This window comes from Pygoscelis adeliae, unplaced genomic scaffold (genome assembly GCF_000699105.1).
Source record: "Pygoscelis adeliae isolate BGI_AS28 unplaced genomic scaffold, ASM69910v1 Scaffold241, whole genome shotgun sequence".
Taxonomy (NCBI): domain Eukaryota; kingdom Metazoa; phylum Chordata; class Aves; order Sphenisciformes; family Spheniscidae; genus Pygoscelis; species Pygoscelis adeliae.
The window spans coordinates 3353150-3359435 of record NW_008824056.1 but is presented as its reverse complement, the minus strand read 5'-3'; positions in this window follow the sequence as shown (position 1 = coordinate 3359435).

The following is a 6286-nucleotide window of genomic DNA, read 5'->3' as shown; positions in this document are numbered from 1 at the left end:
TCTGCACAGTGCCCCTTGTAGGATGATCTGATTTTGTAATAGTGTCTAGTAATCTCTTTTATCAGTGCTAGTGGTAAGCAGACTTAGCTTAAATGCAATCAATTTTTTAATAGATGTCAATCTTTTCATGACTGAGCTTGATAACTACATGCTGAGAACCAAGGCAGATCTCCATATAAATGTAAGGCTATCCAAAGCCACGGGGCACGTTTATCAGTGTGCTGAGATATTCTCACCATGTTTGTTACTGCAGAAGCAGCTAACTGCATTGCTGTGGTGGTTCCCAACCCCTACAGCTCCAAGCTGTATCCTCCTCCCGAGACAGGATGTTAGGTTTGGTGCTCAGTGATCTTACACGGTATGGCAGACAGCCACTTTGTGCTGTTTAAGTCGTGGGGTTTTGTTGTTGTTGTTACTGGTTAATTCTGTTTATTGGTCAGGAAAATCATAAGATTTGTCTGTAGCTGGCCTGAGTCAAGCACCACACCTTATAAAATGTCCCAGGTATTACGTGCTTTCCCCTTCCCTCCACTCCCTGGAGTCCCAGACACGGCTTTCAGTCCTACACAGGAGGCATGACTCATGTTTTCTGGGTGGTATTTATAGGCTGACTGCAGCACCCAGGTACTGACATTTCTGTGCTCGCACCAGGTATGAATCTGGCAGACAGAGAGCAAATACGACTCACGCTTGCTAAACACCGGTAACTGCACTCCCTGAAAGCCTTTGTCCTCCTGCTGTCAAGCCTTACCAAGCCAGCCAGCTGGGTGAGCCGTGCCAGGGACAGCCGGGTCAGCCCCTTCGCCAGAGGCCGGCGCCTCACCCTGGCCGGAGGGAAATGCCCGGACCAGTCACACGCGGAATAACGATCTCAGATGCTTCTGCTTCCAGTTAACCAGGAGCGAAACTAAATGGGAATTTTGTTTTTTAACCCCTTCTTTGACAGCCTGCCACAGCAGTCCTTCCTGGGTGAGGGAAGTCTTTTCGTATGAGAGACTTTAATCAGGAAGACTAACAGGAGCTTTAAAATCATTATTTTAAGCAATGACAGTGCAGAATGGGTTCATGACGCAGAGGACTGGCATGTTCCTTCCATATCCCAGCAATCGTGAGATCCCGAACCCTCCTCCAAACACGTCTTCAGGCTGTGCAGACCCCAAACTGTACTTGCTTTAGGTGCTATGCACTACAGTGCTGGATGGTTTAGTTTAAAAAAATCAACAATAAAAGACTGTTTTTAATTGATTTGTCAGTGCAGCCATGAAATTCCCAGAGAGTTTACTTTCCTGTTCTCATGAATGTATTTGCTTATATTTGCAGAAGGATTCAATCTGATGTAAACTATGAAATATGTTGTTTACTGTACAAAGACAGCTACCGAGGCACTAGTTAACGATGAAATCAAAACCGACTCTTACATACTTATTTGCATTAGTCAGTCACCTCAGTGTCAGCATACCTGGCTGAATACAACGCTTCATTAAACAGCCTGTGAAAGCATCTAGAAGATAATAACCTGTTAACTTCTTATGTGAATCCAGACATAGATATGACCAAACCACACCACGGTGTACTACACAGTTTCCATTTTTGTCCAAATAAGTGGCCACCTATTAAAAGTGGGAGCCAGTGGATCTGATGTATTTTTGACTGTAGAAAAGCTTTTCCCACACCCCCTATTTCTAGTAAGAAAAATATTGTGATATATTACTGTATTGCATTCACAGTATTTATCAATAGTGTGCCATAGAACTGGAAGACATATCAAAAGATTTGTAATGCTTTTTCTATTTATATTAATGCTTTGAACACCTGCAGTCCAAATGCAAAATTTGCCGATGCTATCAAGTTGGTTGTCAGCACTCTGGAGAACAGAATTGGAATTTCAAGTGATTTTGATAAATTGGATAACTGTCAAACATCTGCGCCTTGGATGCCACCTTTAATGGTGTATCTAGTTTTAATTTTTAGTTTACCATTACAGAAAAAGAATCTGGTCACAGGGTGAAGTAGCCTGCAGGCTTCACTAGTAGGGTGAAACCAAGCAAAAAAACCCTGAAGTATAGCTGAAAACTGAAACTCTCTGACCATCTTGACATTTTGTTTTGCTTACAGGGTTAAAATGCTACATCTGTTTCATTGATACTAAGAGATCCTCAAAGTTCACCTCTTCTCGAGCAATGGAGAACTAGCCAAAATGAACAGAAGCATTAGTAAGATTAATTAGAATAGATTCTAGAACCAGGTATCTTGTTTGCTGTTTGCAAGTGGGACAAACAAGTAGAATTCAATTCTGTCCTGGGGAATGTGCTCCCTGTAAATAACGTAACTTGTGTCTTTTCCCCATTTACTATGGATCAGCTCCTGATACCTCGTTACTCTACTTTCTTTCAGACATGATTCTCAGGTAATTCACAATGCACTTGATGAAAAACCATGGGATCTGTCTCTATGAGCCTACTGCAGGTCCCTCACCCTTGTTAAGTGATGGATTACAAACAGAATCAATTAACATTTGAATTAATTTTTAGTCTGATCTTTCCAGTATATTTTTCTCACATGATGGGACTACTGCCATTGATATTCCTGTGGTATCTTCTTACTGGAACTACTTATAACAAAATAAAGTATACAGAAATATAAATACATCTACATTCAGTGAGTGATAATATTTTATATTTATTGTTGCAGTTATGGACTGTGGTATGCAGAAAGGCCTACAGAAGACTCGGAGCGGCGGGTTTCCACGGTGGGGCAAGGAGTCTGCCTGCCAAGAGCTGGCCTGGGGATGAAGCCCTAAGGGAGCAGTCAGTGTCCTGACGGCGCGTGATGATAGCCAGCCTTCAAACAAATTCTCCAAGGGCTTGTGGTCACATCAGCATTCCTGACTGCCCTGGCTGACAATATCAAACATGGCTTATAGATCAAGTAGTATCAACATCATTTTGTCTTATCTGTTCATTCTCATGAGGTCATCTGTCAATACAACAGAGGTTGTTTGTGCCGTGACTTGGCCCGAAGTCAAGCTGGGTGGGGTTATCTGCAGAGGCCAGGTGTTGCAAGAGTCAGTTTGCTCCCACATTCACATTAATCTGGCCCAGCAGCTGAAGGCCTGAAAGAGTACTTAGGCTGGTGACACAATCAGTGGTCAGCCACAATGATCCCTCCAACCTTGACCAGTCAGAAACAACCTAAGTGTAAGCAAGCTATAAGCAGCAGCCCTTTAAAACAATCAGAAAACATGGCATTTTGTTAAAGTAGAGGACTTTAAGAGATTTGGAGGCTGTTGAGGCTGCAAATAACTTATGTCAGTCTGAGCCTATCACGGGTCTTAGTCTTCTCTATCAAAAAAACCCTTATCTCCTTTGTTGATATGTTTACCCCTAAATTACTTCACAATACTCAAATACAAGGCTACACACATGTAAAGAATAACAATCAATATTTAAACTCAAATGTTTTCAATTAGCTAAGGCATAGCAAAAGAACTCTGCTGGTTACATTGGAAGTTTATATACTATATAAAGAATAGCATAAGTTCCAGAGCTGAAATGACACCATCCTTTCTAAAATCTTGTCTTACATAGTCTTCTCAGATGACTGAAGAGTGAAATTATACAACTGGCATTGAAACCATTTTCACTGACCTGCCATGTGGTCATCATCAAGGCTGCCAAATCTGCCCCAGTTGTTTTATAAACTGCTATTGCCCATATGGCCACATAGCTTGCAGAGATTTGCTGACCTTGCAGTCTGCCTGTATACTACAAAATAAAGCTCAACTGAGCAGGCAGTTCCTCTTGTCTAATTTCTTTTCCCTTGCAGTCTTAAGGACTCAGTCAGGGTGAGGCTAAGGGATCTGTGGCTTGCCTGTCTTCCTAAGACCTAGAGATGCTCAGCTTCCTGAAGGGCCATACTGTAAATGTTTTATGAGTTTGTACCAAGTGCCTAAAAATGGGTGCATTTTTTGTGAGCTTCTGCAAGTCTAGCAACATCATTGTTCCTGAAAAAAATCATGTGGGGATAGATTCGGACTGAGAGCAAAACATGCTTGTGTGGCAACCTTCTCTTGCGCAACTCCTACCACGAATATAAAAACAAAAGCAGGCAAAAGACCTTGATGGTTACTCTGTAAGTTTATTTGGTTTTAAAGCTTTGATTGTTCACTGATTGCTGTGCGATCTTTGTTAAACCTAGAGACACACACTGCAGCTTGTCTTCTACAGCCACTGCCATCAGAGAAATGCTATTTTAAGTCTCCTTCAGTATTAACCAATTTGGCTCAGGAGCCTAAAGGATAAAATATGGTAACACAGGACAGAGAACAAAGAGTCAGCTAATCCTTATTGATCTGTCAGGTAAGATGTGAATTTATACAAATGTCCCTGGAGGTTGAATAAGTGAAGTTTTTCCATAACTCAACTTGGTTTGTTGCAACCAATGTTCCTAACTTGGCATCTCCCCTTTGTAGCCAATGTAAATGTTCACTGCACGTAGTATCAAGTGGCAAAAAAGGAGACTTTGGGTTTAAATATATTCACTTTGCAAACACCTCCCATGATTGAAGACTCAGCTTCCTCCATTCCTCTTACAACTGAATCTACACTAGAGGCTACAAGAAAGCTAGCAAAAAAAGGAAGCTGTGGACAACCTCCTTGTAGTTCAGTGCAAGGTTAGCTCTCTCAGCTTTAACTGACAAAGGGCATTTGGGCTAACCTGGCTCGCTCTGCACTGAACTGGCCTAGGGAGCTGTCATACAGCTTGTGATGCAGGGCAAATTATGGATGTAGAAATTTTCAGCCGGGGATGATAAAGTCATCAGGTGCTCCATCTGAATCCAGAAGCAGATATATTGTCCACACTGTTTTTAAAGTGTAGTAAGAGAAAATGTCAGGAAATGGAAAGAGTTTACCTTGTCAGACGTGTCATGATAATTTGAACTAGAAGAAAGCAAGCACTAGCAGCTATTAATTTCTTACTTGCTATTAGGGTTAGTCAAAATGTACCACAAAACACTGTTCAACAGATATATATTTTGATTAAATGACATTCTAGGGTGAAATTCCATGCTGCCCATTGAAAACTATAAAACCCCCTAAAAATTAAAACATTTTATGTGTTTTCACTATGTTTAAATCACTTTTTCTTGTTAATGAATGGAATAAGTATTTTTATTTCTCTTGTTCTGGTACACAGGAGAAACAGATCCACTTGCTTCACCATCTACAGGCCCCTTGCTCACACCAGTTCCACAATACCTACATAATGGGTACGGACTCACTGGTTTGTTGGATTCACCTATCGCTCTGTAATGTTCATAGGAATTACAGGCAATGGAAAAGGAATGGAATACGACTCTGGCTTTATCTAGGAGATTTCCTTCTTCCATCGATGTACTCTCATTTTTTAAAATGAGAATGTGTTTCTCTCATTATTAGTTAGGGAAATAATCCCCAGACCTTAGTAACTACCAATACTTACAACCACAATTTTACACCACCAGTCTGAGACCAAAGGTAGACTGTTACAGTGATTCCTCACATGGAAGAAAAGACCACAACCTGGTGACCTGCAAACATCACTTTCTGCTTCTTTAGGACTTCTGGAAATCTCCCATCTCACTTACGAAACATGGTAAGATCACAGTTGAAAGTGTTCATTCCTTGCTGCCATTTGACAGAAGACTCTGTCAGGCGAAGCTCTTTGCTCCTGGTCAGGAGACAGAGGAATTAAACAAAGAGTGAAAACTCTCAAAATTATAACTTTTTGCTGTATCTGAACGCTACTGCCAGCAGAGTTAATACTGCAATGTGATATAATGCCATGGGTCAATGAAGAAAATGCATTTTTCTACAAAAGCACTTTTGCTGCAGACAGTTTATTTTTTTAATTAGTCACCAGTTTCACTTCATGCTGATTATACCATTTTCATTAACGCACAATAGCACCGTTTCCATGCCAGTGCTATCAAGATTACATTTATGGTTCCAAAAGCTGTTTCACTACACCTACACACAACTTGACTGCTGTGCTAAGGGCTCTCTCTTTGTTTCGTATGCTTACCTAAAATCCTAATCTTCATCACCTGTTATGTAAACGGCTACTGTGGCAAATAAAAGGGGGTTGATAACTAATAAAGAACATCGAAATAGACCTGAACTTTGACAATTATGCATATTTTGACTATAAACATCACATCTACGAGTGGGATATAAACTTGCCATTGAACACAGTCTTTATAAAGTAAAATAAAGTAGCATTATTACACCAATTCAAGTGAGATGGT